The sequence below is a fragment of the Coffea eugenioides genome, chromosome 10 (assembly GCF_003713205.1).
Source record: "Coffea eugenioides isolate CCC68of chromosome 10, Ceug_1.0, whole genome shotgun sequence".
Lineage (NCBI taxonomy): Eukaryota > Viridiplantae > Streptophyta > Magnoliopsida > Gentianales > Rubiaceae > Coffea > Coffea eugenioides.
The window spans coordinates 30,990,412-31,004,055 of NC_040044.1; positions in this window are offsets into that span (position 1 = coordinate 30,990,412).

Consider the following 13,644-nt stretch of genomic DNA (forward strand, 5'->3'; position numbering starts at 1 on the left):
CAGCCAAGGTAACCTGTAATGCAATAACAAAACTTTACCTCAATTTGTCTGCGTACTTTTATACATTTTAATGTCTTTGCTTGATGAATCCCCAACTTTCGCTGTTCTGGTTAAAACACCAACTATACAATTAATGTTTACATATAGATGTCGCTTTGATGTTGATTTGGAAGATGAAATTGGCAAAGTAATAGCTTCTATATTTGGATATTTGGTTGGAAAACTCCTTACCTTCACTGCAACTGAAGCAATGGATCATTTTAACCAGGTATCTTTATTAGCTCTACATTACACATGTGATGAAGCCATGCAGTTTTTTAAGCCCAGCTGTCTAACTCCCTTATTTATAAAATAAGATGTCGTGCAATTAAAGCCTTCACTTAAACATTCTCCTATTAAAGCCATCACATCAGTTTGTTCAGTATTCTATTTATGTGACTTTCCAAAACATAGAACTGCAGCTTGATCATGTCCATGAATCTCTAAAAACAAAATGGTTTGTTGTTCATATAAAACCTGTTCAGAGTCAGCTTCCAGATGCAAAGCAGCGATATACTATTATATATTGCTACGAAGTTTCAGAATATCAAAGTGAGCTGCAACTTATTACTCAGGAAAGTAGTACCTTTCCACTAATCTGCACCAACATTTAGTCTGCTAAAACCATTGTTGAGGGTAAACTTTCATTCTTTATCATTATGCTTTTTAGTTTTCCCCAATCATTAACATTCTCCCAAATTTAATTTTTAATGCTCCTTTCAAAATGCAAGCACTTCTTCATCAAAGGTGAAACTTTCTTTTGTTAAGAAATTTGATGAAGCTGGGATGAATGATTCAACAGCCTCACAACTTATTCAACCAGAATGTACTGAGAACGACTCTACAAAGAAGCCAAGACTGGAATAAACGTTCCAATGTTCAAGAAATAACGTAGCTATTTTGGTTTTTGTAAATTATGGCTGCTCATTTTTTATTCTGCTACGACAGATATAGTTTATGAATGATCCAGACTGCTAGATTTTGCCGACTTCGTTAGAAAGATTATTAGTGTCTCCATGCACTCTCTTCTTTTGTTTAAGCATATAAATGAAGCAGCTCTTTGAACCACATCTACTGTCTTAGATGGTCCTCTTCATTAGCTATCAGTTATGTATCAAACTCTATTTTTTTCATATCCTTCGATGTTGTTCTTCCTTAACCAATTTACTTTTTCCACAGCTTATAACAATTGTTATCTTCTCAGCAATCTATTATCTGTTTTGGACAAATCTTTTAATGAAACTTTGTGATAACTGGATGAAACCTTCGCTTCTACATGGAAAATTTCTCTCATTTTTTTACTGCTACTGATGTTAAATGCAATTACTCCACGCACCTACTGAAGATGTAAATATTTACATTCTTTGCACTTATTGTAAGCTCATGTCATTTCAGTGAAAAGTGACTGATCTACTTTTTATCCTCCTTACTGCTGCTTCAGACCTTGTGCTACCTTGTTTTGCTCTGGATACACTATATCTAACAAATACACACTGGTTTATATAGAGCTCCTATTCAATGCTTCTTGTTCAACTTTTTTTCTCGTTAAAAATTTCCGACTCTTTGCTTTTGCAACTTATAAATTATTATCACAAGTATGAAAACCCAGAACAGCAACAAATAGTGATATCAGTAAAACAACTTTTCCCAGCAAGGCATCAATTCTTTATATATTGTGGCTTCTGTATTGACTAAGTCATGTGCTACAATTGGGTAACATACAACTGAAAGGAAAAATTACAACTCTCTACAAACAGGTAATCTTCACTGTTTATATCTTCAATTCATTCAAGCATTTGACCATTTTTTTTGTATATATACTACTGCCATTTCTCTTTTATAACGTTCTTCTATCAGTTTAATGGTAGAAGGCGCTCTCACTTCTCCATCAAATTCTCAGCTAACAAACAATGATTTCAAATCCTGCTATTTTTTATTTAGATGCAGCCATAGAGGACAGGTGCAACTTTTTTTTTCTTTCCAAGCATAACTTTCAATCTCTCTGTATATAGATTGTTTATATCAGTTCCCCTCACTTTATTTACTAAATTTGCAAACTTCAGAGTTTACCTTCCGAGCTCAAATTCTTATTTAATCAACACCAGCAAAACATAAGCGTTCTCAGATATGGAATGCAAAGTTGGCCTATTACAATTAATAATGGTTCGTTTGAAGATGGATGGGATGAATATTGGCATGACAATTTCGTTAAGACGTATGATATGCTGATGGTTCGACATGCATGTGATCTTATCTTCAATGTTCTTCATTTCTGTGAACTCCAACAATAAGTTTACCTACCTTGGATGGTTCCGTTACTAAATCTTTTGTAGAATACTACTCTTCATGAACAAGGCTAGTATATATCTCAACTTATTTTATATAACACTTTGCACCATAATTATTTCTAATTCATTGTTTGCTTAATGACCTTAAATGATACATGCTTGCCAATTAACCAACATAGAATGACTTCATCATTGAAACCAGATTTCTGTCAAAACATAGCTAATTCACATTGCTTTTTTCAAATTTTTAGCTCATCAACTCCAAACACACTGGTAAGATGTTTTTGTGCTCACTTTCTTTCGTTCGATTTCAATTGCTTTTATATGCTTAGCTCTCTGTGCTAAGTTTTGTCGATCATTACCAGAAAATTTCAAAATTCACTGATCAATTCTTGAATGGTGTAAAGACTCCCAATATTCTCATCAATATAGGACATAACATTATAGAAATTGGTGTTACAGGCAAGCGTCTAAAAAAAATTGGAGATCCTTTGTTCTTCAACATCAATTGCAGCATAATGAAATTCTTGTATTTGTTCCAAAATCGCAGGTTACATTTGCAGTTTTGATTTTGATTATAATGGAGTTGAGAAGATATTTCCATGGTACCACACCTTCACTATTTATTCAAATGGTCAAGGTTGCAGTTAAACTATCTGATAGAGTTTGGAGCTAACCTGATCCATCTCGAGATTAGGGTATTGCCATGATGATTTGTTGCAGTTTCTTATATTTTATCCCAACCTTGTGCTTTGTAAGAGACTTTTAGGGAATAAACTTTTTCAACTATGAACTATTCATTGTTGAAATTAAGTTTATTACAATTCCAATTCTATCTTCTAGTGTTTGCTAGTTTGATTTAGCTTCCTTACTTTTAACATTATTTCTAATTGCACTTGAATCCATCAAAGTTGCTTGTCCTCTTTAAATTTTTTACAGTGAACAAGTTTTTGTAAAAGTAATTGTTGAGATAAACTTAATGGCTCGTGCCTTCTTCAAGTGAAACAACAATTTTTAAGCAAACAGTCAGACATTACATTGGAACTTGTCCTCACAAATTTTAAGCTTATGTCCTGTAAAATATAGCTGCACCTTATTTGAAACGTCATCTCCACTAGATATTTTCTGCTATTTGCAAAGCTCCACAAGTCATCTCCAAGCCTTTCTTACAAATTTTAAAACTATGTCCACATGTTAAAATTGCTTTTTGAGTGCTACGCCTCTCAACAAACAAGTAGCACTTTTTTACCTTTATTATACAAATATGTTTATCGTGTGATATGAACAACCAAAGGTTAAAGAATGCTAGGTAGATATCTATTTTTTCTTCTTCTTTTCTCTCTAATAACGTATCAATACAACCTATTTCTTTCAAACGTCTTTTCGAACAAGCTTTTTACAGGCTCTATTTTACATCAACTTTTAATTTATTCCTGTACAATATGGTATTTTATTTGACTACCATTAAACTACCTCTTAACAAAAGCAAATGCATGGATAATTTGAATGTATAACCAAAATTTTTTTTTACATGCCATATCCCACTATTTTCCTACGTGTTTTTGTTTAACATATTGTTTCCCTCAAACAAACCATTTTTTTCACTGTTAGCTTTTTTCCCATTATTTAGCATTATCTTTTTCTTTTTTTGTTAACATATAAAAATTATTCAACTCATTTACTAATACTTTCGTTCTCTTATGTTCTCTAAACATACATTTTTTTAATTTTTTTTCCTATTAGACTACCAACTTAACAAGTTGGAATACATAGCTAATTTTTAATGTACATCCAAGCTTTCTTCTTATTTCTCATATCTCAAATTCTTTAAAACAAATCCCATTGATTTACAGTAATTTATGGTTTTCTTTTGATGTTTTTGCTACCTTAATTATTTTTCCAATTTTTTGGCTCTACAATTATCAAATCAAACAATTGAGATCTAATTTTGAGATCAGTTTTTATTTCATAAATTTAGTCCTACTTCTCTTCTGAATTGTTGACAACGCATCCTACACTCTGTAGTTCATACTTCATCCCTAGCGGTATATATTAGCTTTGCTTAACATTACTTTTGCTCCTCAAATGAAACCAAGTTCCTTTTACTTTTTATTCTGCTTCTTCTCCCTCGTCAGTTTTGCTTCTTCTTCTTGGTGAGTTTTTCTCTTCTATTTCTTTTCGTTGCATGAATTTTGTTCCATGTTTTGTCTTTGTTGTTCCTTTTTAGTTAGTTATAGTTCCATTTGCATCTTGCACAAACATAGGCACAGGTTTTGCATCTTTGTTACTATTTTTTAATGAAAATGTGGCTATTGCCTGCAATAACCTTGTGCATGTTCTCGTTTCTTCTGCTTCCAAAGATTTTTCACCTTTTCCATAGCCTTTTGACCCTCTTCAGTTATCTGTTAATGATTTCCTCTCTACTTTCACTATTTTTTGTGCTATTTCTCTGTTCTTTTCCCCACTATATCATTAAGAATTTGATTGTTCACCATGTGTTTGCTTTTATCTTTTACAACTTTTTCTGCTTACACAGAGAAATAGATGGTCCTATCATTAGAGCTCCTGGACACCATTTTCCAATCATTATTGCAAAAAGAGTCAAAGTCACAACAAACAATTGTAACTATATATTTTACCCTCACTGTTTAAAAACGTTAAATGCATCCATTGCTTTGAAAACTCTTGGTATTAACACTTTTTTTTTATTTCAATACCAGACCTGAGCTTCTCAACTTCTCATTGTTCAGCCATTTTGGTAGCTCCATTTGCTCAATAGGCAATGTGTCTTGATCACTGGTGAGAAGTTTTAAATATCTGCTGTGCTATTATCACATTTACATTACATTGCTTAAGGATTGCTCTTTTTATATTAGGTACCATAGCCATGCACTTGCATTAGATAATATAATTAATGAAGGAAGTTACACTAATCCACGAGTTCTTCTCCCTCCTGTCGCCAATAATAGAATTCTTCATATTAGTATTGTGCTGCAACAGGTTGGAATTTTGCTCTTATTTATAGTCCATGAATCACGTTTTACTCCCTTCTATCCTTATTATTACTGGTTTATAGAGAACAAACACCGCGTGGATTAGAGGAATTACCAAAATTTCCTTTAGGGCCTAAAAGTTATTCTATATGGCATGTCCCTAGTGTGATCAACCAAATAGCTTCACAAGCACCTAGATAGTTAAATGTGATATTGTCAGGCTAACATTGAGCTCTTACCAAGGTTTTTATAGCTATTCAATTGATCTATTTAGTTTACTCAATGGATTCATAGAATGCTAACTTTTTCATAACAATTATATTAGCTTCTCCCTTACAGAGCTTGTATTACAATTTAGATTGCTGATTCAAGCGGATCATTGACTGCTAATGCTATGGCAAATGAAGTTGAAAGGTTAGTTAACTACTCAACTACTGAGCTCCATTATTTGTACGAAGAGGTGCCTACTAATCAATTTCCAATCACAAATATTTTCTTCTCTTTCTTTTCTCTTTACATTGATTTTTTTTGTTCACTTTCTTCAAATAGAGAATTGATATGGCTTCATACCTCATGCGTACTTTGCATGGGAAGACAAATCTATTCTACATTAAATCTTCTTCTTCGAGATTTGCTGGGTCAAATGTGCAGCTTATCAGATAATTACTTCGTACACTATGGATGAAGCCATGAACATCAATGATGTCAACTTCAACGGTTTTAATATCAACAACTAAGCTTCTGTTCACTTAGCTTTAGCTTTTAGACTATTTCCAGCCAGATGGCTATTAGACTCTGCACTTTATTTTTATGTTTACCCCTACATCTATTATGCATTATTGCAGCTACATTTCAACAATTTATATGCTCTATGTGTTAGCGTCTTTTCTCATGGGGTGGTTTTACATTTCTCAATTATTAACCTTGTTGCGAAACTCCATTAACAAGATATGCCTGGACATACACACTTTGAAACTTTTCACCACGCACTTGCGCGGTGAACCCCTCCTAATACATATATAGGAAAATATGAAGATGATAGATGTTGTGATTCTATGAGTTATTATACTCATCCAACTGCTAATTTGCTTTTAAATTTATCATTATTCTATCTCTTTATTACGATAGACCACACTCAACTACTAATTTTTTTTAAGTATATTATTATCCTACCTCTTTATTCTTATCTTTTAGGCATTTCTATCCCTAATTGTTGACCTCTTCCTAATTATATAAAATCTCAAACAATAAGTAACATTGAAAGACATATTATATTTGTTTGTAACTTTGAAAATGATAAATATTTACCACCTATCTACTGTTCATATACATAACACTGGTCATGTCACACATGCCTGCAAGTTTCAAGCTTATGGGCACCTGTGAAACTGGCATGACTTAGTAGTTATTAGTTACTACTGCATTAATATTATTGTTACTTTCTAAACAAATTCTTTAATTAATTAAATTTATAAAAAAAAGTCCCATTCCCGTATCAGGTTATTACCGCTTCTCAACTCCTATCCAGTAACTATGTGATTTCACCGTCTCTCCCCTATTGGATCCATCATTCCTCTTCCCCAATAATCACCATCTAAAAAACCCACCATCTCCATTCATATTAACCACTCTTACTCACTTTCCCTATCTCCTTATCTATTAATGTGCTCCATCTATTGCCTTCTTCTCTTATTTTTCAAAAAAATTTCCTTTCTTGGTTGCCATTATATTTATTGTTTCTCCAAAATAAGAAAGAATTTTTTTGAATTTTGACACATGATTTCAAAAGTCTTCTGAATCTTCTGTTGTACTATTTTTATTTCTTTTCTTCTTGTTGCAAATATATATTTGTTTCTATTGGAAAAAGGAAAATTAAAAAAAGGTTTTAATTGAAAACAATTAGATTAACTATAAAAGACTAAAATTGTGGGACGTGGGTAGTGCTAGTAAAAGGAGAAGAATACGGTGGACAAACTGTTATAGAGCGAACTGAAGGGCAAAGCGAAATTAGATGTTAGATTTCCATTTTTTAAATTATATTTAGTTGGACAAATAGGTTGTCATACAACTACTAAAATAACATAATGAATCGAATATCAAGATTTGTTTAAGTTGTGAATAGTCATCCTTCTATTTTTATATATAATAAAGTCGTATTCTATACTTTTTCATATGATACTCTAGTTCTTACGTGACACTATAATAGAACACATCTATATAATACACTTAGTAAAAAACTACTCAGTTCTATATTTTACTTTCTCTCTTCCCATTCTAACTCATTGACTCCCCATTTTCTTCTTCTATATTCTCAAAATCCCAATATCGCTTATTTCTCAAGTCAAGCTTATCTCCCTCATTTTTTCTTTTTTTTTTTGGTTTTTTTTATTAAAGAAACAAATGTAAACTTTAAATTTTAAAGCTATAATTTGAAAAAAAATCTTACTATTTAAATCTCTCTCGCTCTCCTATTCTCTCATCTTCATTTAATAAATCAAGATACAACACTTTTATTTATCTATTAGAATGTTTTTCAAGTTGAATTTCAAAATTATTATTATCATATAAATTTAGTTTTTGTACATGATTATACATTGATTACTCCTACCTTATATTTGTCAAAGATACACTTTCAAGTCTATCAAGAGCTTTTTATGTTTGCATTATGCAGATTAGGCCTTTTGAAGTTCTCTACATATTAATGTTTATCACACAATTTAGTAATGAATTTTAAACCACATATCAATTTCATAATTTTTTTGGTATACTATAGGTTTTAGAATGTTTTGACCCAATTGGTGAAGATATATGTGTGTGTGTGTGCACAAGAAAGATTAATTGGTTTTTTTTCTATCTTGGGATTATTGTAAAAATATAAATTGATGATTAGTGTTGTTTTAAAGATATAAAATAGTTGAGCAATGATACTTTTGTGAACATCAATTCAAGCAGGTGATGTTTATAACGTGATATAATAAAGAATATGGTGCAAAGTTTGTTGGTCATTATGGTTTTTTGTTGACTTTTGCTAGCATCACTTTTGATAAAATTATTATTAATTTAGTTTTGGATACTTTTTTTTTGTTTGTAGACTAAGAAAGGAGATGTATTTAGGAAACTATTTGCAAAGTTTTAAAACTAATTCCTATTGGACTTTAAAAAAAGACAAGAATGCCATTAAGTGGAGATAGTTGGGAGAAAGTCCATAACACATCTTGTTTCTGTTTTGTCTATTTGAGAATAGAGTTGGTAATAAGAAGATGTGCAAGATGTTTACTTCAAAGAACATCAAAATGCCCTTGACATTTTGGATCCAAAAACAATCTTAAGAGAAAGGGATGTAAAACTAGTATTATGGTCTTCAATTCCTGCTGTATTTTCTTGACCTAATGATTAGCCTTATAATTTCCTTATATAGTTTTTTAGGGAGTTTGAAGTTGTTTATGGCATATAACTATATTGGAATTTAATGAATAGTAAAAGTTGTTATCCTAAGAGGAGGGAACGAAGAGTAACGTTCTTTGCATCCAATATCACGTAGAGCCAAGTTCTGTGCCTTCGAAATGAAAAATAAAATTTTCTTCTGGCTCATCATTGTAGAATTATTTTTTCCCCTCATCGGTTAAACATTTTACTTCCTCACTCACTGATTATGTCTTCTTCTTCTCATTTTCCTTAAAAAATTCCATCTCCAACAATAATAGATACTCTTACAATATCACCATTTCAATTTGTTTGACAATCATTTTCATCAATTTTTAACTCAAGCTAAAATCATGAAACTTTGAAATCAAGAATATTGATTTACAAAACTCTATAAGAATTTAGATAACTTGGAACACAGAGTTTCCTTTCCTCATGTTAAGAATAGTTTTGGGGAAGCTGTGGCTATGACAAAAAACATTCAAAAATCATTATATCATTTATATGGTGAGATTTACCAAACTCAAAATATTTTTGAAAGAGAGGAATTATACTGGTTGAAAGCTAATATTTATGAGAAAAGGAAAAGACTTGATGAAATGTCATATATTGTTCTGAAACTGGACATTTGTTACTTTTCAATCTGATATTGAAACTGAGAATTTCTAAAAGATGATTGAGGAAGAGAAAGATGGTTTTATGATCTACCTAAGATTAAAGCAAAAAATCTATTATGGGAAAGTAAAGTATATGTAAGTAATTTATATCCTATATAATCTAATTAGTGTATCAAAAGATATAAATATATATGAGAGTGAAGATTCTTTCTTTACTAGAACAACTGCTAGGGATCTAAACTTTTTAATATAAAAAATTACAACCATTTGAAATGTTTTGAAACTTTTGGCTATCTATAGGATTTTGGAAAGGAAGAAATTGAAGGACCTTAGATAGAGGTGGTTGAGAGAAAGTTTATAAGACATCAAGTTGCTAAATTACGAATGTAATACCAAGTTGCTAAATTACGAATGTAATACCAAGTTGCTAAATTATGAATGTGAGAATAGGGCTGATAAATAACTAAATAGTGACTTAGTTGAAAAGTGTGGTGTGGCATTATGTGTAGACATAGATTGTATATGGTGGGTGAGAACTTAGAATTGGGAATTATAGGCTCTGGGAGAATAGACGAGGCTATAAAATTTAGGTTTTAGATGATCATCCAATGTTAATGGGTATTGAGATTTGATATACTTTTAGTGATATGCATATGCTTCTCATTTATAAGGAGGTACTGAAACATCGAGTCAAATGTCCAACTAGAGTTTGGGGTTAGTTGTATCTCTCTTGTAACAATCAGGATGAGGAGGGATCAATGCCTCACAAGTTAAGTTTTTAATATATTTGATGTAAAATTGTATAGTTTTGAAATAATTGTGACATCAAATTGCTAAATTATGAATGTAAAAATAGGGTTGATACGAAGAAGATGATATAGAATATTTATTTAAAAGTTGAAATAATATTAAAAACACCCTTGGCATTCTATGTCAAAAAAATCCTAAGAAAAGGATGATGTTCAAGTGGTGATGTGATTTTTTATCTCCTAGTATATTTTCTCACCTTACCCATTAGCCTTATAATTTCCTTATGTAGTTTTTAAAGAGTCTAAAGTTGTTTGCGATATACAATTGGATTGGCAAATAATGACAAGTAAAAGTAGAGGAGCCATATTTTTTTCCTCTAAAATTAGTTAGAGCCATGTTTTGTACCTCCGAAATTGAAAACAAATTTCCCTACCTTCTCATCAAATGAAGAATATCTCTTCTTCCTCATGAATAATTGAGTCTTGTCCCTCACTATCTGCTCATATTTTGTTGTTCCTGTTCCCCATTAAAAGGTTATTTCATTCTATAATAGGTACTTTAATTTTACTAACAATCCTTTTTTTGCTAAAAATTATTCTTATAGATTATTGATTCACATTATTAGTTGATGGCTATAACCAATAGAAAAATCACTCCCTATTGTTGTGAACAAAAACTTGAAATTAAGAACATATGATATACAAAAACTCCTCTATAAGAATTTAGATGACTTGAAATGTGAAACTTCTTTTTAAGAATGATTTTATAGAAGCTTTGGCTATGAAAGAAAATATTAAAAATTATTGTATAATTTATGTGGTGTGTTTGACCAAATTTAAAATATTCTTGAAGCAGAGGAATTATAGTGGTTGGAATTTGAGATTGATAAGAAAAAGAAAAGCCTAGATGAGGCATTATATACTGTTGAGTAAATGGCCAAAAAGGTCATCAAACTTTTTAAAATTGCACTAGTTGCTCACTAAACTTTTTTTTTTTGCCAAAATAATCACTCATCTGTGAGGCCCCGAAATTTTACTTGTCTTTATAGCTCTTATTTGAACTTACTTGCCTTAAATTCTTGGTTGTTTTTATGGTTGAGTCATGATTTTTCTCTCATTGTATTATTTAACTTGGTGCATATTTAATTTGGTGCATGTTAAGTTTCATAGTGCATTACACTAATGTGACCGACTTGTGAGGTGTGTGCAATAAATTTGGTAGATTAGAAAGATTTTTATGTATAAGGGATTATGTGATAAGATGTGTTAAGAGTTAATTAGAGGAGCATTAAATATGTTAGTGATTGGAGACAAATAGAGAGACGAAAAGATAGACAATACATCTTTCCTTGCCATTTGTCAACTAGCCTACCAAGTTTGACCAAGACCCTTGACCAAAACCAAGTTTTCTTCTTATTCAACTTGAGCTCTTATCATTTCACTATTTCTTCTTCATGTTCCTTGGCCTTGGACGAATTTGGAGATGAGAAAAGAAGGAGAAAACCACAAAAAAATCCAGCCTTGATATCTTGCTTGAATCATGAAGAATCCAACGAACAATCCTAATCTACTCCGATCAATCTTGAGAAAAGTTTGGAGGGAAGCTTTTGGTAAAGTTTTGGAAGAATAAAATCTTACACACCTCTTGATTTGCTCGTCATCTTTGGGGTTGGAGGTCAAGAGGTAAACTTTGTTAGAAAACCTAACTTTCTTGATGTTTATATGATGATTTACTAGTTTTACTTGAGAAACTACTAAGTTTTCTTGATATATGATGATTTCCTAAGTTTACTTGATGAACTACTAGATGTTACTACTAGGTGTGATGGCCCCACCTCCACCTAGGGCATACCCCAGGGTTTGGCGGGTCGTCTGCCCAACTCTCGCCAGGACTCACTCACTCACATCAAACAAAATAGGGTGCAACCTCAATAATAAACGAAATAACAGTTCCCAAGTTGGAACATACAAATACATTCATTTCTATCTCAACTATCCATACAATCCCAAATACATCAAAAGATTGGAATTCTAAATACAGTCAATTCTAATCGAGCGACTTGTGCGAGTATAATTACAAAATTCAAAAACTAGACTACGCTAGTCTGTACCGGTCTCACGCCTCACTCGTACCCCCTGTAAGGAAAACAAACGGCGTGGAATGAGCTAAAAGCCCAGTGAGGTTCCAAATAGCAAATCGACCATTGTTTACAAGTACAAGTTTCAATGTAGCAAAGTAATGAGCATGAAAAGTTCATAAAAGTGAGCAATAACACTTCAAGTAGCAAATCTCAAAAAGAGAGTGTAAAGTTTTTCTTTTAAAATGAAATAATAACACGATAAGTACTAATTATTCCAAAATATAAGGATACGGATGGCTCTCAGGAGTCAAATTCCCATTGCATCACCAGGCTTGATCAAGTATTAGTTGACACTCTGTCAACTTTTAAGTAAGTAACCAATCCAGTAGAGCACCACTTAAACTACTCTCCGTCCACCATCCAAACCCCCTACAGGGCCCAAAATCCTTAATAAACACTGGTGGTAATACTCGAGTATACCGATTAGTCGTGGAGATAACAACCCACTCGACAACACCAGATACCCATGGTTCGTTATCTAATCGACCAAACCCTTGCCGGCTCGACTCGATTAACTAGCCAGTGGGGTTTGGGTCCCCAAAAAGTCGATGAGATAACATCTTCAATCGACTGAATCAAAATAAAAGTATGGAGACGGGAATGAGAGGCACCTCCCACTCACATCGAGTGTGGTACATGCTGCCGCTCAGCACTTACAAGTTAAGTACAAGTATATCAAGTCAATTGCAACAATAAACAAGTATATATCATATTAGGGCAAGTGCGATAAAGTACACTCTTGCCCGATCCAACAAAGTACATATCATTAAATCACATTGGTCAAGTATTGAAAACAAGTGTCCAGTTCAATCAGGTATTTGGAAATACTCACCAAAGGTCTAGTGCCTCTCAAAAGTCACGTTCAGATTCAACTCCTTAGTTGGAGTCCAAATCTGCGATAAAATATCATTTGCGAATGTAAAACTCTCTAGAGTTCGAAACATAGGAGTTTCGCTTCCAGAAAATCAAGTAAATGCAACTCGTTTAAGTAGTATTCAAGATACTTATCAAATTCTAAAAAATTCATGCTCGCTCTTAAACGTTTGAAATTTTGAAGCAATTATACTTTGAAATACCATTTGAGTCGAAGAAATGGAGAAAACGTATTTATATTAGTCGTAAATTTCATTTTTCCAAGGATACAAATTTCGGCCGAATTCTAACTTATATACCTTGATAAAAGAAAATACAAATATCCTAGATGGTTCAAGTGGTATTCGTCCTCAAATCCTTACCTAGTTCTCGAGTGCAAATTTGGGCAGCATGCCCTTTGTATTTACCTATTTTTCAGTCATTTATGGCTTCATTCTTTTCCTCAATCAGCCCCCAAAATCAAGCACAAATAATCTCATTACAATAGCCGTTCAATAGGCTAAAATTCATTCAATTACAAA